The sequence below is a fragment of the Tachypleus tridentatus genome, chromosome 12 (assembly GCF_004210375.1).
Source record: "Tachypleus tridentatus isolate NWPU-2018 chromosome 12, ASM421037v1, whole genome shotgun sequence".
Classification (NCBI taxonomy): Eukaryota; Metazoa; Arthropoda; class Merostomata; order Xiphosura; family Limulidae; genus Tachypleus; species Tachypleus tridentatus.
The window spans coordinates 127,873,297-127,896,084 of record NC_134836.1 but is presented as its reverse complement, the minus strand read 5'-3'; positions in this window follow the sequence as shown (position 1 = coordinate 127,896,084).

The window sequence follows — 22,788 nt, the reverse complement described above, 5'->3', positions numbered from 1 at the left end:
CATGGCCGCCCATTCTTTCACGTGACACATCTCCGCCTTGCGGTGAAAAGGGTAGAAATGGATCGTTGTTTTACTGTAGTTTAACAAGAATATTTCGTGAGATGTCATTTACTAAACCAGTAACTTGTCATAAGTAGATGAATAATTATCTTTAGAACGAGGTCGGCCTCAGATGGATCCACTCCTCTTTGAGCATTCAAGGAACAAATTATCATCATGGATTCCATTACTTTCGGAAACTTTTTCCAACTCGGCCATTTTGAATTTTGAAAATCGCGAGTTTTATTTCCCGAAACACCTCTTAGGACTTTTCTTATCAAAATTCATTTCTACTCAACTTTCATACCGGATAACTTTTATGTTTTGAGATTCATTGACATTGAAAACCAGTTGTATAAAAAAAGTGACTTGGACAAAAAATGAAGGCTCGTGTTACGTTCTCTTAAAAATAGAACTTATCATTTGACTATTAGACACGAGTTATTATAAATAAAAACTAGCTTGCTGAAATGGGAGAATTCTAACCAATACAGCAATAAACCAATAAATTTCGCACAAAGCTACTCGAGGGCTATCTGTGCTAGCCGTCCCTAATTTAGCAGTATAAGACTAGAGGGAAGGCAGCTAGTCATCACCACCCACCGCCAACTCTTGGGCTACTCTTTTACCAACGAATAGTGGGATTGACTGTAACATTATAACGCCCCCACGGCTGAAAGGGCGAGCATATTTGGTGTGACGGAGATTCGAAACCACGAACCAAAGATTACGAGTCGCACGCCTTACGCGCTTGGCCATGCCAGGCCTGTAACGTAGGTCTATAACAACTTACGACAATGTGCAAGTGTTCAAGCTAGTAGAAAGTCAAAGAATGAAATAAACTAACTTGTTGTAGTTTACATGGACTAGACTTCAAAATATTTCTTCCTGATAATTAAAAAAATTCCATAAACGAAAAATAACGTTACATCAGTACTGTTTAGAGTTATTTATTTATTTTTGTCGAGTGTTTTGGTTTTTAACTTTAACTTGTCCTCCCAAGTGCTTTCTGATGGGTTTGTTTGTGGCCTCTATTTTGGTTTAGTTTTTTTTCACTCAAAGCTACACAAGGAGTATCTGCGCTAACCGTCCCCACGTTAGCAGTGTAAGATTAGAGGGAAGACAGCTAGTCATCACCACCCACCGCCAACTCTTGGGCTTCTCTTTTACCAATGAATAGTGGGATTGATTGTAACATTATAACACCCCCACAGCTGAAAGGGCAAGCATGTTTGGTGCGCCGGGAATTCGAACCCGCGACCCTCAGAGTACGAGTCGAGTGCCTTAACCACCTGGCCATGCCGAGCCCGGTTTTATGTTTAACAACAAACCCAACCTCCTCAGAGTACAAGTCGACTGCCTTAACCACCTGGCCATGCCGAGCCCGGTTTTATGTTTAACAACAAACCCAGATATCCATCTTTCTGAATTCAAGTACTAAATTTAAACTTTACTTTTTGAGTCCTGTGAAATTGAATAAAGCGTTTGAATAGTGAAAATATAATAATTCAGAAACGAAACGCTATTACATGAAATATTTTTCAAAAAAACAAACTTTATCAGTCTTTCGAAGTCGCGAAATTATGGCGTTACGAATTGGATTTTTTTTATTACATTATTTGAGATTTAAATTTTTATTTAAAACAAAACTGAAACCTGATGCTGTGCTCGGGCATGAAACTGTGACGAACGGTATTGTATGTTCTTACTTCTTTCCTTAAGAAAACTCTATGATTATTCTTCGCATAAAGTGTAGGTGAAGACGTCTAAGGACCTCTACAAATACGTAAAGTAATACTTTGTAAACTATCACAGATTAAATATGGCTCTTACTGCTTCGTTAAAACAGTTTTTCACCTCCTTAAACCGTTTAAGCTAAAAATATGAGTTTCGATAAATTCTTTTTCTGCAACATAATAAACATTTTTGAATTTAAAACAGACATTATAGCCTTTGCTCTCTGTTAAGCTTTTTTATCGCACAGTCAGCAATAAATTTACCTCGAGAAAATACGCTGTTTTAAACGACTTCTAATTCTTAAAAATTATGAATAGTTGTCTTACTTAGAAATTTCAGTGTTTGTGCCTATTGCGTTGTTTTCGTGAAACGTAAGTTGTTTTAAAGGCATCTTTCATCTAATTTTCAGAAAAATTAAAACAATATGGAAACTTAACAAACGTTCTAGTAGTTTAGTGTAAAAGGTGCAGATGTCGTCACATGTATTTACATAATTTTTAAAGGTGAAAATAATAATATTGGTTTACATTGTAGATGGTAATTTACCACACTTACTACAATATCACCTCTACTATAGCTAAGAAAACATAATTTAAGATATATGAAAATATAATTTATGGTAATTACAAAACTGATGCCACCCTAATCTTGTTATGACAACATAAATTTAAAATATATTAAACTGATTTTGATTTTTAATTTTCAGTCAATGTTTTTCAGAAAAAAACATTCATATTCAAGCCAGTTTGATGGATATTTTATCCATCATTTTATCCATTCAACATTAGTTGAACTTTAATTCTAGTTGTAATAAGACAGTGTTAGGCCTAATATATTTTTAACACTACGTTTTAAATCCGGCCTCTTGGAGATTTTTAAAAAGTCGAAAACTATATAATAACAGTATTCCAGCCACACTGTATTTATTATAACAATAGCTAACAACACGTTTCATTGTTTCAAGGTATCTACAGGTCGACTGGGATACAAAATGCAGCAGTGGTCGAACCATTATGTGTATAAGCAATTTATTACGACAGCTGATTTACGACCTCTTTCAAGCAGACGACGTACGACTTCATTTAATTATACTTGTCATAACATATCAGGGTTAGGTCGATTACATTTTGAACAGTACATTACTTATCTAGTCGTTTAGGGGTTTTAAAGAATTAGCCGCGTCTGCTATACTAGTATTTCAACCACGCTATATTGTCACGGATCAAACACTAAATCGTAAGGCGCTTCCAAATCAAAATTTCACAATTAAACTATGAACAGAAGGGAACAGTGGTTAAAAGTGATACAGTGGTACCTCGGTTCTCCAACCACTCCCTTCTCGAACAATCGGGTTTTCGAACATATTGTTTGAGAAAAAAATGTCTCGGTTGCCGAACATTAACTCGGTTCCCGAACAAAGCTGTCGTGGCCCGAACCCCGAAATAAGCCGACTGATGACCCGAACGACCCTTTGACCATTTTCGGCCCACGCCAATCTTGCCCAAAACATTTTACCCGCACCTGTCGCTCAGTCCACACCCACGCTAAAATCTGATGTGAACGTTCTCGTTTTTCGTTTTGTTATTTTTTTCTAAATATTCTGATTAAGTAAGCCACCATGGGGTCGAAGAAGGATAATGAAAGCAGCAAACCAAAAAGAAAAGTTGTTAGAGCCACGATAGAGGTGAAAAAATATCTCATAGCTAAGTATAAGAGTGGTGTTCGCGTGTTTAACTTTGCTACACAGTTTGGTATGGTGAAGTCTACAGTCTGCACAATACTGAAAAATAAAGAGGTCATCAAAGGAGCTGATGTTGTAAAAGGAGTGACAGTGCTTACGAAACAAAGATCACAAACAATGGAAGATGTAGAAAAAGTATTGTTGATTTGGGTAAACGATAAACAGTTAGCTGGTGATAGCATTTCTGAGGCCATCATTTGTGAGAAAGCAAAGCAGTTGCATGCTAACCTCCTGGAAAACACCCCTGGAACGAGTGCTGATACAAGTGATGCCTTTAAGGGTAGTAGGGGTTGTTTGAAAAATTTAGGAAAAGAAGTGGCATACATAGTGTGGTGAGACATGGGGAGGGTGCCAGTTCTAATAAAGACGCTGCTGATAAATTTGTTTGGGAATTTAAGGACTATGTAGAAGCTGAGGGTTTTATTCCCCAACAAGTGTTCAACTGTGATGAGACAGACCTCTTTTGGAAGAAAATGCCAAAGCGGACCTACATCACCAAGGAGGAGAAATTACTGCTAGAACACAAGCCAATGAAGGGCAAGCTAACTCTATTGTTATGTAGTAATGCAAGTGGGGTCTTAAAACTTAAACCTTTGCTTGTGTACCATTCTGAGAACCCGAGGGTTTTAAAGAAAAATAATGTCCTGAAAAGTAAACTAAATGTCATGTGGAGGGCTAATAGTAAAGCATGGGTAACCAGGGGATTTTTTTTTTTTATGGAGTGGGTCCATGAAGTGTTTGCCCCATGTGTAAAGAATTACCTCACGGAAAAACATTTGTCACTCAAGGCCCTTCTTGTGATGTACAATGCACCTGCTCACCCACCAGGCTTGGAGGACGGGTTGGTGGAGGAGTACAGTTTCATTACAGTGAAGCTCTTGCCCCCTAACACGACTCCTCTAATTCAGCCCATGGACCAGCAGGTCATATCGAACTTTAAGAAACTCTGCACCAAAGCACTATTTCAAAGTTGCTTTAAAGTGACCTCTGACACAGAATTAACCCTCAGAGAGTTCTGGAAAAATCACTTTAATATCCTCCATTGCTTGAGGATCATAGACAAAGCCTGGAGGGAAGTGTCTCTGAGGACCATGAACTTAGCCTGGAAGAAATTGAGGCCAGACTCATTAGCAGATAGAGACTTTGAAGGCTTTGAGGCTGAGCCTGTTGTCGAGGATATTGTCTCACTAGACAAGTGTATGGGCTTGATGATGTAGAGGAGTTGATGGAAGACCACAACACAGAGCTCACCACGAAAGAACTCCAAGACTTTCAGAAGGAACAGCAACAGAAGGCAACTGAGGAAGTGTCTTCAGATGAGGAGGAGGGAAGGGAGGATGTTCCTAGTTCACTAATCAAGGAAATGTGTGGAAAATGGGGAGAGTTACAAAGTTTTGTGGAAAACTTTCACCCTGACAAAGCTGTAGCAAACTGCAGCATAAACCTTTTCAATAACAATACCATGTCTTACTTCAGAAACATTTTAAAATGCAGACAGAAACAAACCTCATTAGACAAGTTTTTAGTAAGAAATAGGTCCAGTGAGTCGCAAACAGGTTGTAGCGATGCAAAGAGACATGAAAGAGAAAGAACCCCAGAAGGAGAGTTATCTGACGTTTTTATGTAAGGTGACTCCCCTTCCATCAGCTCTCCTCAGCACAGGTAAAGTGCAGTTAAATTTTCATTTATTGTTTTTTTTATTGTGTTTATAGTTTTTGTGGTTGAGATGTAAGTATTATTATACAGGTATAAATAAGCAATATTTTTACTTAAAATGTTTCATAATGCGTAATTTTTGGGGGTCTATAACGGATTAATTTAATTTACAGTATTTCTTATGGGGAAAATTGATTCGGTTTTCGAACAGTCTTCTGGAACGGATTAAGTTCGAGAACCGAGGTACCACTGTACTTATAAATATTAAAGAAACTTTAAACATTTATGTAATTGGTAACAAACTACAATGCACTTCTTTCTGTGGTATTAAACCAGACTCTCCTCATTCTGGTGGGTTAAGACGTGCGACTCGTAATCTGAGGGTCGCGGGTTCGCATCCCCGTCGCACTAAACATGCTCGCATTTTTAGCCGTGGAAGCGTTATAATGTAGCAGTCAATCCCACTATTTGTTGGTAAAAGAGTAGCCCAAGAGTTGGCGGAGGGTGGTGGTAATAACTAGCTGTCTCTTCTCTCTAGCCTTACACTGCTAATTTAGGGACGGCTACCGCAGATAGCTCTGGAGGAGCTATGCGCGAAATTCAAAAACAAAAATTCTGCTCTTTCTTCGAACGTCCCCAAGGTGGAGTCGGTAGATAGCCCGATGTGGCTTTGCTGTGAAGAAAGCACACGCATCAACGCCCTCTATAACTTATCGTATTTCGTTTAATCGCCGATAAACGAGTAGTGACAGAATATTTCAATACGATTGGACACAAACAGAAGTAGAAACAACGAACCATTTTCGTCTTAATCTTCGTCTTCAATTAAAAACTAGTAATTTTTTTTATCGGCTTATCGTGCGGTCGTTACGTACTTCAAATAGTACTTATTGTAGAGGTAAATTGTCTGAAGTTGTTCGAGGAGACTCGAGTAAATAAGCTAACGAACGTTACATAATACTCTAGGACTCAGTGGGCTGTCGTAAGATGAAACAGTTTTATCCAAACCCGTTTAAAACGCATCGTGACTTTGAACCGTGCTTTAGCTGTCTTGGTCCGATCACTAAAGCTGTTGTCCACTTTGCTGGCTGGTGGTTTGTTTCATCTTGTCTGTTTTCCTTCGCATGGTCTTCTGTTTTAAATTTATTGAGGTAAATTTCAACAGCTGTTCTCTTGCCAGTCTGAATGACGTCAATAAAATGAGAATGAAACATCACGTTCTTTACATTTCAGTGGCTCAGAGTTAAGTTTGCTGAATTAACTCTTAAAAATTCGGGTTTCGATATCAACCGTTAGCACAGACAGTCCATCGTCAAACAAAACCAAAACCAAATGACGATATATTGTCTTATTACTCGGTGTTGGCAACTTTTTCAGTTACACCAAAACTAAAAAGTAACTATTATCTTCGTATACCTATGTTATCCAACTTTTTTAGTCTCCTTGGACTTAAATGTAATCCATAGACTACTAATTGAAGGAATTCTCAGATCATGGATTGAGAACCCTGCTTTATACTTGGTAAGCAGATGGTAAGAGAAACTTAGTTTGTTTGTTGGAAATCTCAGACTAACGACATGAGATTTGATCTCGTAATTACCAACTCTAAGAGTTTGTAACTCAGTTACCAATCGTAAATGTGTGAACATTCTTTAAGAGGAAGATTGCGGCCAAGTCATGTTTCCCTGGTGGCATGTTGAAAAACGGTCGTCTTTAACCCACATGTTAATGTGGTTTACAAACATCCGCTAGGGCACTAACACGTGCATACATGATGTGTGTGACTAGCTCTAATAATAAATTGATAGACTAGAGGGAAAGCGGCTGTAGTTAGCGTCACATGCCGCCAACTGTTTGGCTACTAATTTATTATTTAGGATAATATTAGGAATTTCGTTATTCTAACGTGTTATTATGATATATAACAAAAGTTTAATTTTTATATTATTGTGAATTGTTCAAAGTGAACTAGTGTATGATGAAAGTTTAACATTTCATCGTGTCTTTTCGTAACCACACACTCTGGTCTTGTCATTACTGGCGGTGTTTAGTGTTGTCTGGTTAAGAGACGCATGTGTTTTAATATCTAACTTTACACACGGAGATAGCGATGATTAAACAAAAGTTTTTATTAAACTTCAAGAAGTGTAGAGAAATGTTGGCCCTGGTGAATTAAGTCAAATATTTTGTTGTCAGGATATTAATATTTTTTTTTATGAAAATCATGCATTCTTTGTGCAATTATTCAAAAGTTGAGATCATGATTTTATTGGATTATGAAATGCCTTTCTCTGATTTCCAATAAAGACAGCACAATATCAAGAGTCGAAATCAACACTAAATTAAAAAAAAAGTTAATGTGAATACTTCACTTGTACAAAAAAAAAAAACACACACAAAAGTGTTTGTTTGAATTTCGCGCAAAGCTACTCGAGGGCTATCTGCGCTAGCTGTCCCTATTTTTAGCAGTGTAAGACTAGAGGGAAAGCAGATAGTCATCACCACCGACCGCCGACACTTGGGCTACTCTTTTGCCAACAAATAGTGGGATTGACCGTCACATTATAACGCCCCCATAGCTGAAAGAGCGAACATGTTTAGTGTTACCGGGATTCGAACCCGCGACCCTCGAATTACGAGTCGTCCGTCTTATCACACTAGGGTTCACACAAAAGAGCCCATGAAATAAGATTTATCTCTTTTCAATGATAAGGGAAGTTTTCCATTGTGAATTATCATTAATTTTATTGTTAAATTTGTAAAATATTATGCAGACAAGCTCATAATTCACAAGATGAACATATTTATAAACTTATACAGACAAGCTCATAGTTCACAAGATGAACATGTTTATAAACTGATACAGACAAGCTCATAGTTCACAAGATGAACATGTTTATAAACTGATACAGACAAGCTCATAATTCACAAGATGAACATGTTTATAAACTGATACAGACAAGCTCATAGTTCACAAGATGAACATGTTTATAAACTGATACAGACAAGCTCATAGTTCATAAGATGAACATGTTTATAAACTTATACAGACAAGCTCATAGTTCACAAGATGAACATGTTTATAAACTGATACAGACAAGCTCATAGTTCACAAGATGAACATGTTTATAAACTGATACAGAGCTCATAATTCACAATATGAACATATTTATAAACTGATACAGACAAGCTCATAGTTCACAATATGAACATATTTAAAACTGATACAGACAAGCTCATAGTTCACAAGATTAACATGTTTATAAACTGATACAGACAAGCTCATAGTTCACAAGATGAACATGTTTATAAACTGATACAGACAAGCTCATAATTCACAATATGAACATATTTATAAACTGATACAGACAAGCTCATAGTTCACAAGATGAACATGTTTATAAACTGATACAGACAAGCTCATAGTTCACAAGATGAACATGTTTATAAACTGATACAGACAAGCTCATAATTCACAAGATGAACATGTTTATAAACTGATACAGACAAGCTCATAGTTCACAAGATTAACATGTTTATAAACTGATACAGACAAGCTCATAGTTCACAAGATTAACATGTTTATAAACTGATACAGACAAGCTCATAGTTCACAAGATTAACATGTTTATAAACTGATACAGACAAGCTCATAGTTCACAATATGAACATGTTTATAAACTGATACAGACAAGCTCATAGTTCACAATATGAACATGTTTATAAACTGATACAGACAACCTTATAGTTCACAAGATGAACATGTTTATAAACTGATACAGACAAGCTCATAGTTCACAAGATTAACATGTTTATAAACTGATACAGACAAGCTCATAGTTCACAAGATGAACATGTTTATAAACTGATACAGACAAGCTCATAATTCACAATATGAACATGTTTATAAACTGATACAGACAAGCTCATAATTCACAATATGAACATGTTTATAAACTGATACAGACAAGCTCATAATTCACAAGATGAACATGTTTATAAACTGATACAGACAAGCTCATAGTTCACAAGATTAACATGTTTATAAACTTATACAGACAAGCTCATAGTTCACAAGATTAACATGCTTATAAACTGATACAGACAAGCTCATAGTTCACAAGATTAACATGTTTATAAACTCATACAGACAAGCTCATAGTTCACAATATGAACATGTTTATAAACTGATACAGACAAGCTCATAGTTCACAAGATTAACATGTTTATAAACTGATACAGACAAGCTCATAGTTCACAAGATGAACATGTTTATAAACTGATACAGACAAGCTCATAGTTCACAATATGAACATGTTTATAAACTGATACAGACAAGCTCATAGTTCACAATATGAACATGTTTATAAACTGATACAGACAACCTTATAGTTCACAAGATGAACATGTTTATAAACTGATACAGACAAGCTCATAGTTCACAAGATTAACATGTTTATAAACTGATACAGACAAGCTCATAGTTCACAAGATGAACATGTTTATAAACTGATACAGACAAGCTCATAATTCACAATATGAACATGTTTATAAACTGATACAGACAAGCTCATAGTTCACAATATGAACATGTTTATAAACTGATACAGACAACCTCATAGTTCACAATATGAACATGTTTATAAACTGATACAGACAACCTCATAGTTCACAAGATGAACATGTTTATAAACTGATACAGACAAGCTCATAGTTCACAAGATTAACATGTTTATAAACTGATACAGACAAGCTCATAGTTCACAAGATGAACATGTTTATAAACTGATACAGACAAGCTCATAGTTCACAAGATTAACATGTTTATAAACTGATACAGACAAGCTCATAGTTCACAAGATTAACATGTTTATAAACTGATACAGACAAGCTCATAGTTCACAAGATTAACATGTTTATAAACTGATACAGACAAGCTCATAGTTCACAAGATGAACATGTTTATAAACTGATACAGACAAGCTCATAGTTCACAAGATGAACATGTTTATAAACTGATACAGACAAGCTCATAGTTCACAAGATGAATCATAGTTCACAAGATGAACATGTTTATAAACTGATACAGACAAGCTCATAGTTCACAAGATGAACATGTTTATAAACTGATACAGACAAGCTCATAGTTCACAAGATGAACATGTTTATAAACTGATACAGACAAACTCATAGTTCAGAAGATGAACGTGTTTATAAACTGACAAAGACAAGCTCATAATTCACAAGATGAACATGTTTATAAACTGATACAGACAAGCTCATAATTCACAAGATTAACATGTTTATAAACTTATACAGACAAGCTCATAGTTCACAAGATGAACATGTTTATAAGCGTCAGAACAACTACTGAGTGACTTTCTTGGAAAAAAAATATTAGGGTTAGTGTAGAACCCTTGAGGGATGATGAAAAAAGAAGCTAGTGTGATGATTATAAGGTGGAAGGATTATTAAAGTTTGTTTCCCTTCAGTTCTTACTAATGATTACTTGAGCAATATTATACATTTTAAACAGTTCGTAGATAGAAGTAAGATCGAACGAGATGACTGCATTAATTCTGAGCTCGTTTAGAAAAATTTCGGAAGTTTACAGAATAAGGTTCTTGGACCAAATATTATCAGGTTATCTCATAAGTAATGTTCGAAAATTTAATACACAAAGTGAATCATCATTTATATCTTTGTAGAAAGTTTTAATAACTAAAATATGTAGTAGGACGTGTATAAAAATGTTCAGACAAATAAAACAAACAAACCCAACTCCAGTTTATCAGATCTTTAATCAAATAAACCCTTATGAAGATGGATGTGTCTGAGGAACACATTAGGTATATAATGTTTTATGAGTTTTAAAAAGGCAATAGTGCAGCAGAAACAACACGAAACATTAAAGGTGTTTATGGTGTGAATTCTCTCAATGAAAGAAAATGTTGAAGGTGGTTTCAGAAGTTCAGATCAGGTGACTACAGCTTAAGTGATGCACCACGTTCAGGTTATCCTGTTAAGTTTAATGATGACTTGCTGCTGGCTACACTTGATGAAGATTGTGCTCTAACAGTTGAAGAACTAGCACAGAAGCTTAATTCAACTCATTCAACAGTTAACCGTCATCTGCAACAGGTTGGAAAGGTGTCAAAACTTGGAAAATGGATCCTCCATAATTAGACAGAAGCCATCCTTAGAGAAAGAGTGGACATTTGTACTTCTCTGCACTCTCTTCAACGTAATTCACCTTTTTTTGGACAGGTTAGTAACTGGAGATGAAAAATGGATATTATAAAAATGTTAAGCGCCGCAGACAATGGTTCAGTGCAGGTAAACTGGCTAAAGCACAGCCCAAAATGGTCTTCCACCCTAGGAATGTCTTGTTAAGCGTTTGGTGTGCTATTGTTGGTGTGATCCACTTTGAGTTGCTGCCACTCAATATAACGATTACATCAGACTTCTATAGTCAACATTTAGAACACTTGAATATTGCACTGAAAGTAAAGAGGTCTGCTTTGATCAATTGTAAAGGTGTTGTGTTACATCAGAATAATGCACGGCCCCATACAACAAGAATCACATCTGTAAAGATTGAAGAACTAGAATGAAAAACTACCAAATTCTCCAGACTTTGCTCCATCTGATTATCCTCTATTGTGAAGTTTGCAGAACTATCTTGATGGAAAAGAGCTTGGAACACATGAAGATGTCAAAACTACCCTTTCTACATTCTTTTCCTCCAAACCCCAAGAACTTTATAGAAGTGGCATACAGAAGCTTGTGAATCATTAGCAGGAAGTAATTAATAATAATGGAACATACACTACAGATTAAATAACATTAAAAGTGTTTGAAATCCTTTCTCCTTTACTGAACCTAAAATCGGACATTACTTAAGGAATGGCCCGATATTTTCCCAAGAGTTTTGCAAAAAGTTAAAGTTTGGATATTGAGCCACGTGTTACTATTTTCTGCCAGTCCTTGAATAGTTTGCAGTTACCGGAGAACTGGAATTAAGTTTATTCACTGCTTTTTTCAAGGGAGGTGATATAAAAATTGTTCCAGTAATTATAGGCCTATTAGTTTTACATCAGTTGTAGGTAAAAGTTTTGGAATGTTTGTTAAGATGGCTTAGAATTGTATTGGACAGTGAACATGGTTTCACTAAAGGAAAATCTTGCCTTACAAATCTGACATTCTTTGAAAAGGCTACTACTTATGTAGATAAGGGTAAGGGTGTAATATGGTATTTGGGTGTATGGATTTTGAAAAGGATTTAACAAGTTGTAATATAAAAGGCTTGTTTAAAAAATTAGCTCTGTAGGGGTGAGAGAAATTAGTAACAATTGTCAACACCAGAGGAAGTCTGGCGGATTTACCACCAAAAACATTTTTTTTTCTACATAATCGGCCATCTGCACTTTGTCTTTCACGGGGAATCGAATGCCGGACTTTTAAAGTCCATAAACTTACCGTTGTCCAACCGAGGGGCCCAACAAGAAATGAGGTGGTGTCCACGCAGATGTCACCAGACAGAACATCAGAAAGTAAGTATTAATGTTATACCAAAGAAATGGTCAAGGTTGTTTATTGGGTTCAGCAGTACGAAACAACAACACACTAAACTGACCATGAAATAAGTTTGTATCTCTTTTAAACAATAAACAAAAGCTACAAGTTTTTATCTCTTTTAAACAATAAACAAAAGCTAGAGGTTTTATTTCTTTTAAACAATAAACAAAAGCTACAAGATGTTTTTCATTGTAAATTATCACTAATTTTATTGTTATTGTTAAAATTGTAAAATATTATAGAGACAAGCTCTCAAGATTAACATGTTTATAAGGGGACTGACAGATAAAGAAACTTAGATGTTGATTACAAGACTGCCAGAACCTGACACTGATAACGATGAAAACTGTATTTTATTCATTTAGGTTTGGTTTGTTTTGAATTTCGCGCAAAGCTACACGAGGGCTGTCTGCGCTAGCAGTCCCTAATTTAGCAGTATAAGACTAAAGAGAAAGTAGTTATCACCACCCACTGCCAACTATTGGGCTACCCCTTTTACTAACAAATAGTGGGATTGACCGAACATTGTAACGCCCCTACGGCTGAAAGGGCAAGCATGTTTGGTGTGACGGGGATTCGAACCCGCGACCCTCGGATTATGAGTCGAGTGCCTTAACAACCTAGCCCTATTCATTTAGGAGGAAGTAAAATAATACACTTGATGAAACCACATAAAACAAACCACTACCTGTTAATCCAAAGTAACGTCAACTTGTATATGAAATATCAAAATGATAGAAACGTTGGACTTGCCATTTGCTGATAAAACCCTTGTCTTCAATACAACATCTTTGTGGGATTGGTCACCTGATTTGAACCCACTGAAGCCTAAACGAGGAGCTAGCTGTCATTCTCTTGAATAACTCCAACTTGAAAACCACCTTCGACCTTTGTCGACGGAACGAGGGTATTAGATCGTGAAACTCAAGAAAGACAACGATTATAATTCCAGTTTAGCAAGTATGTTGACAAATTCGGTATCGTGTAAGTCATACCGGTAAATCTTTGGAAAAACAATATAGACCTATCAATCTTTGGAAAAACAATATAGACCTATCAATCTTTGGAAAAACAATATAGACCTATCAGTCTTTGGAAAAACAATATAGACCTATCAGTCTTTGGAAAAACAATATAGACCTATCAATCTTTGGAAAAACAATATAGACCTATCAGTCTTTGGAAAAACAATATAGACCTATCAGTCTTTGGAAAAACAATATAGACCTATCAGTCTTTGGAAAAACAATATAGACCTATCAATCTTTGGAAAAACAATATAGACCTATCAATCTTTGGAAAAACAATATAGACCTATCAATCTTTGGTTTTATTTGTAGAAAATTATTTTTCTTCATGTTTCTTGGTGCTATGCGGGATCTCATTAGTAACTATAAATTTTCAGTCTAGATAACAAACGATATCCTAAAAATCGCATATTTTCCACCAACATGTAATTACTTGTTTTTTAAGTTCGCTTGTATTTTTTATATAGTAAAGCAACCTGCTGTGTTTACCGAGAGGAATCGAGCCCCTGATCTTAGCGTTGTAAATCCAATTAGTTACTGCTTCCCAAGTTTTGGGACTAAAGTTTAAAACTAAACAATATGTCAGAGAAACTTCAATCAGAATGTGGTTACTAACAATTCTGACCACAATGAACTACATAATTATAAAGGTGTTATAAAGTTTTGGGAAAATAAAGATATTTCTTTAACTAAAAGCACGTTTATTATACCAAATAAATACAATAAAAATATGAAAAGAAAAATTTGTGGATTTTCCCCAAGAAATAATTTTAATTTTATTTTCTATTGTCTATCTTTCAGTATAACGACAGTAGGATTTGGTCAATAGGGAAGTAACAGGGAAGTTTTCAACATTCCTTCTACCTATAATTTTATTATTCTAGAAAAGTACTTAAACTTTCTCTAAAGTTTTGAACTTGTTATATAAATATCCTTTAAGTTGAGATCAAGAACAGGCATTCTACATTGTGCCCACTGCGGGTATTTTAACCCTAGAAGTTAGTTATAAGGCTTAGCTAGAACTTACCGTAACTCATTCAGTACTTCAAGATATTAAAATCATGATATTTTACCCCACCTGGCCTACAAGCATGAAAAGATACTTTTAAGAAAATTAGATTTATTTTTATATGACAATAAAGAACTAAGAGTTTGAGATTTTAATTTCTAGTAGTTCATGACTTTTATTTGTTTAATTCGGATTGACATAATATGAATACTTTGTTTTATTGTACTTACTTAGCTAGAATTCTTTTTATTTTCCTATTACGAAATGTGTGTTATATTCAAAATAAAACTACAAAAGTTATCTATATACTTGGTTATAGCTCCTGCCTTTTTTAGATTTATATATATATTTTTAAAGTAATACTTAAACGGATTTAAGTAGAGTACACCAGGCTTCATTCAAATAAGTTTTTGTTTTTTTTATGAGTCTACTTAAAATGGAGGAGTCGAATAAAAAAATACGTGTTGCTAATTTTCTTTTGTCGTCAAAGATCACAGAATGAACTATCTGTGTTCTGTCCTCCGCAGAGAATTGAACACTGAATTTCAATCGGTTAGGGTTTCTGTGGGAATTAAAATCATGTACAGGACTATTATTCCAAAATCAACTATTGAAAGAGTTTGTTTTGAATTTCGTGCAAAGCTGCACGAGAGCTATCTGCACCAGCCGTCCATAGTTTAGCAGTGTAAGACAAGAGGGAAAACAACTTGTCATCACCGCCCACCGCCAACTCTTGGGCTACTCTTTTTATCAACGAATAGTGGGATTGACCATAACCTTATAACGTCTCCAAGGCTGAAAAAGCGAGCATGTTTTGTGTGACAGGGAATTCGAACCCGCAACCAACAAATTACGAGTCGAGCGCTCTAACTACTTGACCATGCTAAGCCTAGATGGAGAGAAAGAGAACTTCTTTGCACATAAGACTTTTTCACAAATATCAAAAGGCCTACACAACGTGAAACAACTTGCACAATAAATAATACACGAGAATCACTGTTTGGTACCAAACCGAAGAATACTCTGTGATGTGGAACACCGTAGTTACTGCGTAGTACGTGCACAAATGTTGTTTTAATTCATTTCTATCAATGTTTTGATAGAGGGGTAGGGAGCTGTGGTAAATATTCCTACTATTTGTGAATTTGTGTATTCTTTAAGCACAAAGCCCACACTATTGGCTCTCTGTGTTGCGCCCACCACGTGTATCGAAATCTAATTTTTGGCATTCTAAGCCTTCAGACTTGCCTTGTGCTAAAGAAATGGTTCGTCACCAAGCTTTGTACTATTTTTCCCGTCAAAGTAGAAAGTTGGGTGGTAGAGACGTCCATTTTCCTACGTTTACAGGTTTCATATAATTCGGTAGGTTGTGTACAGAGTTTAAGGTTTTTAACCGTCCAGAAAAGGTCAGACTGAGTAATGTTGAAATGTTTAGCACCAGCCACCACAGTATCCTTTGTTTAGGCTCTTTTAACCGAATAACAGTGATGACTTTCATGATTGCAGTAAACCATGTGGGTTCAAGAAGTCTTGATACGAAGTCATAGAAACCCTATAAGTTGAGTATTTTCGAAAGGTGGACCTTCGGGGTCAAACTGAAGAAAGGTCAGCCATTAGAACGTGCTCGGGTTGTAGAATTAACTCACTTTTTAACAGTAATGACCTACTTTCATAACTTGCCCATATTTAAAGATTTTATGAGCACCCTAACTAAGTAATCCACAGCCCGACACATTTACCACTAGACCACGCCTGGATCTTAAATTGAATGCTAGTAAGCATCCTGTTTAAACTTTTTACTTTTAACACAGTGGCTCCTCCTTGCAGCAAGAAATTAACATTTTAATCAAGTGACTAATTTAATCAGCCTTAGAAAAAATAAATAGTAATTACAGATTTAATTAAAACCAAAGACATTCCAAAGTTCCCCTGAGAAACACGACGAATATTACATCTGGTTTCTACCCCGTTCTGTTGTTTTTAGCTACGCGCTGTTTTATTAAACCTGTTCAGACACAAATGACTTAGTTTGTCGAATCACTGGACATTCTCGGGAATAATATTAATAATTGAGAGTTATTAATTAAACATCTTGGTTAGTCATGCGTGTCTATCACAATGAGTTAATCGTCTAACGAAGGGTTTATGTACTTTACTGGTTTATCATATACTAAACTATACCTCCTTATTTCTTGTTTCATTTAAAATCATTAAGTGATACTGGATATCTTAACTGATACTCTATGTGTGGTTCTATTCTTACAGTAAGGTATACTACTATTAGAAAACGGAGGATATTCTATCGTAATTAAACGGTGTTATATTACAGTTACTAACCGGTGTTTACTGACATTAATGTAATACTCTTTGGCATTTTTCAGCTTTAAGAAATGCTAATATTACTACACGAGGGTGTTCTACTATTGCTCTGTTGGTGTTCTTTTATGTTTCGCAGCCTTGTGTAAAATGTCATCACACCCTGGTGTTATCTTTATATTTAATAAAGTTCTAGAAGGAAAACTCGTGTTTCTTGTACAAACGATTTTGTTTGATTATACTATCTTGTATTTGAAACCACAAGGTCTATGAAGTGTAAAACCTCTGTTGTATATTGAAAGTGATTACAACTGTTAAGTGACCTACCTAAACTACTTACCTTAGAGGTTAGGTACTTGGGGTTCTGAACGAATTTGATGGCCGTGCGGAGCGTCTCAATGGCTGCGATGTTAAACCTATTCCACAACACACTATTCCAACCAAATAAACGGTTCGATCAAAAATTAGAAATTGATCGACTTGTGTATTATTAAAAGACACCGGATCTATTGACGGGATCGAAACCTGGGTATATGGAATAAGTATCAGAAACCAACAGGGTAACGGTACTCTAAAACTTGTATTAAGAAAACGAAGAATTCATACATACAACATAAACACTTCTGTATAAGATGTGGTTCTGAATAATGGAACCACTTGTCTATTTTTTTTCAAATTGTAATAAACAGTGCTATCTACCCGTGCCTCTGTCTTGTGGTGACGTTGTCCATACTTCTCTAAACCTAATTTCATTTTTACTTAGCATAATGAAGTCCTAAACTCTTTATATTATATCGATATTGTACGATAATTTACTGGCCTGTTTATTTTTATTTTCTGCCACAGCCACGTCTTTCAAGTAATCGCTCACCAATTACTCAATCTAGTAAAGAAAAACTCACCGTTCTAAGAAATCTTCATAAAATAAACACTAACTATAGCCCTTTCTTATGGAATTCCCAAACTTTATCAACGTATTTATCAGAGATTTACATTAAACCTACTCATATACGTCAAACGTAAAGTTCCACTGTCGTCTATGTCGCGATGGTTCTAATGAATGACTGATTTATTTAACCCTGATCAGAATATTATAAATTCGACGAAGATTGGTACTAGATTTCATGTTTGTTATAAAACTGTATGTTTTACGTGTAATCCATAATATTTAAAATTTCGTATATTAAAGGGAGTAACTAATGTTATAAAACTATTGAAAAAAAAAAAACGTCATTCATGAACAATCTAATTTGGATTGGTATTATTTCAGTTGTTTCTTTCACGTTTAGATGTAACGACCTCTATTGATGAATATAAAAGAATATACTTTTGAATTCAAACATTTGCGGCTTTATTTTTAGAGTACAGAGGTCCTTTTAGCTAAACGTTTTTATCAAAATCTTTAAATCCCTTCAGTATACACTGTATATTTTATCTTTGAAATAAATCATTACTCTCCAGTGCATATTTTAGGGCCCCCGCTAGTACAGCGGTATGTCTCCGGATTTACAACTCTAAAATCAGGGGTTCGATTCCCCTCGGTGGGCTGAGCAGATAGCCCGATGTGGCTTTGCTGTAAGAAAAACACACACACGCATATTTTAGCACTCTAACGTTAAAAATGAGAACTATATATATTTATATATAGGTTACCACGCGAGTATGAAAATAGTACACAGAATTTTTAAACTGTGAACACTTCCATCAACAATTTTTATAATCATGTTATGTTTTTTTTATAAAGTAACTTGCAAAAGAAAATACTTCGTATTACTAATATCAGAAAAAATGTTTGAAATATTGTGTCACTGGTGGCACGGACTCGCAACCTTTTCCACACTTAAAGTGTAGTTGTATCGAAACTTGCATCTGTGATAGGCGCTTGTCATAAAACTAACTATTGATTGATACGAATAAAACAAACTTGTTTATTCTTTTGTTTTAATTTACATTGGGGGATATAGTTTTAGTTGAAATATAAAACTTCCTGAGGTATATAATGAACACCACGTCATTTACAGGACTGCATTTATTCTAGTTATTTATAAACTATAACTAGAATAACTAGACTGGTTTGGTTTGTTTTGAATTTCGCGCAAAGCTACACGAGGGCTATCTGCGCTAGCCGTCCCTAATTTAGCAGTGTAACACTAGCGAGAAGGCAGCTATTCATCACCATACACCGCTAGCTCTTTGGCTACTCTTTTACCAACGAATAGTGAAATTGACTGGCACATTATAACGCCCACACAGCTGAAAGAATGAGCATGTTTGGTGTGACGGAGATTCAAACTCGCGACCCTCAGATTACTTATGTTACTTACCCTAGAACTAAAAGTATCGGACAATACTCTTAATTACAATAACTACTGTAAAACTAAAAGTTTCGAACATTCACTATTGTAAAACTATATAACTCTCAGACAATAACACCAGACGTTTCGGATAACACCGTTTGTTATGTTAACTACTGTAAAAACTGAACGGTAATGATAAAAATAACTAAAAGTCTACTTGTAGTTACTAAATCTAATAGAAAGAAGGCTTAAACGTTTGAGAAATAGCTGATTATATGCCAAACATCAATCGAGTTGACGTGCTGGTCGTAAAAAAATACGTCGCGAAAAAGGTAAAATCCTAAAAATAAATATCAGTTTTTGGCGCACGTAGCAATTAATTAAAAATATTTAAAACAATTATTTAAAATGTTTTTTATGTTACAAATCCAACAGTTACGTAAACATTTTGTTTACCTTGAAAATCGGGATTGGTAAAACCTCTAATTGTTTTGTTTACTTTAAAATCCTGTTTTTTTTAATTTTCATTTAATTCTACTGTAAACGAAATCAACCAATTACGACTTTCCCCCAATCGAAATGTGTTTAAAAACTGAAATTTTTAATATATAGTATTTTAATAATTGTTTTAGGCTTACATCAGCGTGAGTTTTGTTATCTTTATATGTAACTTTCCATTTGAATTCCTTGAACGAAAGTCTGAAATATATATTTTCAATGTTTGAGTTTAAACTTGAAACATTTTTTCCCGTTTCTTTAAGCATTTTAAACATATTTTATGTTTACCAGATAACGGTGAAATCTCTGATGATTGTAGCTTTATTATGTAGCTATTTCTTTGATGTTTTTCTATTTTTTATATTTCAACCGCATTCGAAAGTGTGAAGGTTTCATTATAAGACTATATTTACGTAGTGTTGTGTTTCACTTTTTCATATAAAAGTATATTCTTATTCCAACAGCCTTTTTTATTGTTGCTATTATCGATTTTGAATAGCAGAAATACTTACGTATATTTTCGATTTTTATAAGAGACTAGCTGTCAGTATTTTATCAAAAATTGCAAAAACGTAAACTTGACAATCATTATTTCATTTATGCTTGTGTTTTATGAAACTCTTTTTAGGCCTCTCTGTCTAATAGAGACTTGTATAACTTGTATAATAAATACAACTATTTAGTATTGCACTGTGGTACGACAAACAAAAAATATCCTTGAAAAACAAAAACTTGAAAAGTAAAATTAAAGAACCTTTAGAATATTAAACATCCATTTTATGCCTCATACCGTATCAGAAAAACCAATCCTATGGTACTCGAAAAAACGAATTTAGTTTTTTTTAACCAAGAACCCTTACGCTGTCCTTGGATAGATATCGATTAACTCCAGAGTCCCGACTATTTAATTTTTAGTTTCTTCTGGAATAATAAATTCTTTTAAGTGACAAATCGCAATAATAACCATTTCGTGCCACTGAATATCTTTTACAAGCTTTTTGCCTTATGGCCACTAGTGGCCAGATGGTCAGTATGTTTTGGAGAAGATTAATATGGCTGGAAAAAATAAAATTGCATTTTAAAATTCTGATCAAATTCCTAGCTGCAAATATAGCAACCAGCTTAAGAAAACGCTGAAAAAAATCTTCATTGGTAGAAAATTAGGCCTAACGATCGTTGGTGCCCGTAGTAACAGTAAGACTAGGCCTAAGGAGCGCTGGAAATATGAATTCGTTATGGTCAGAAGATCTATAACTATTGAAAGAAATATTTAACGACCAACGTAAAATAATACAGTCAACATTTCTTGGAATTATTTTTTTTCTGTACGCTAGCCTTCTTTGTTTATCTGCATTACAATTAACATTGTATTAATTAGCGAACTTACGTAATTCATGCATCTGAGTTGTTTTTTTCTGGGAGATTAGTCGAAAAATAAACTTTTTAATAAATTTTAAAATTATTCCTTTTTTAACATTTCACTTTTTTTGGTAAAACTCGTACAGTGAGAAGTGTGTGTGTTTTTCTTATAGCGAAGCTACTTGGGGCTATCTGCGCAGCCCACCGAGGGGAATCGAACTCCTAATTTTAGTGCTGAAAGTCCGTTGACTTACCGCTGTACTAGCGGGTGACGTCCAGTAAGAATTGAAGATATTTAATAAATTATTGATTTAGAAACTGAATAAAATTCATCATAATCGCAGGTCAGATAATGTGATTATGTAATACAACAGTTAGAGCAACAATCTCTTCATTTAATTATAGAAAAAAAATAATTTTTCCTTTTCTTTACATGTAGACTTAGTGACTGAAATATGATTTAATATATATTTATGAACGAAAAGCTAATTCGTCTTCTGTGACAGCTCTCATTGGTAGAAGTCGGGAAGTTTATGATTGAAATTAGTTCATTAACTGCCTCAGTTTCATGCCAAGAGACAAACAAAACATTTAAAACATGATCGTAAGTTAGACTGTAATGGTGAGAAAAAAAACACGAAATCTCGACATTCTGCTTCTATGACGTAATAAGAGACAAGAAATGTCGGCACTGTTCGTGACAGACAAGAATGTGCACATTGATACTGTTGGATAGAAATGTAACACGGTGGTAATGTTGAACAAGTTTGTGATTATGTATATTACATGTGTTTCGTTCTCCTGTGTTACTACCTTCCTCGGGGTACCCCGCTGGTACAGCGGTAAGTCTACGGATTTACAACGCTAAAATTAGGGGTTCGATTCCCCTCGGTGGACTTAGCAGATAGCCCCATGTGGTCCGATGTAGCTTTGCTATAAGAAAAAAGAAAAACACACAGACCAACCTCGGGCACATTTCTCTATTTTTGTTTTGTAACCGTGGTTACACGATGATTGACACCATGCACCTAGCTACTACATAAGTTTGGTTACGATAAAGAAAAACTACAAGAAATTGGTGGTACACAGAAGCACGTAACTGAAACCTGAAAGCGAAATTGTTTCTAATCGAATAATATAATTAGCTTCTGAGACGAGCAAGAATCGACATTAACGTTCGTTACATCATCGGAAACAAAAATCGAAGTGAGACAGACATGATTGGACCGTTGGAAACATTTCGTACAATGTGTTACTTCCAGAACGGAAATAGACCAGTCATTTATACTTAACCTTAAAATAGTTGTTCATAACATATTGGGCCCGGCATGACCAAGTGGTTAAGGCACTCGACGAGTAATCCGAGGATCACGTGCTCGAATCGCCGTCACACCAAACATGCTCGCCCTTTCAGCTGTGGGGGCGTTATAATATTACGTTCAATCCCACTATTAGTTGATAAAAGAGTAACCCAAAAGTTGGCGGTGATGACTAGCCTTCCCGCTAGCTTTACTGCTAAATTAGGGACGG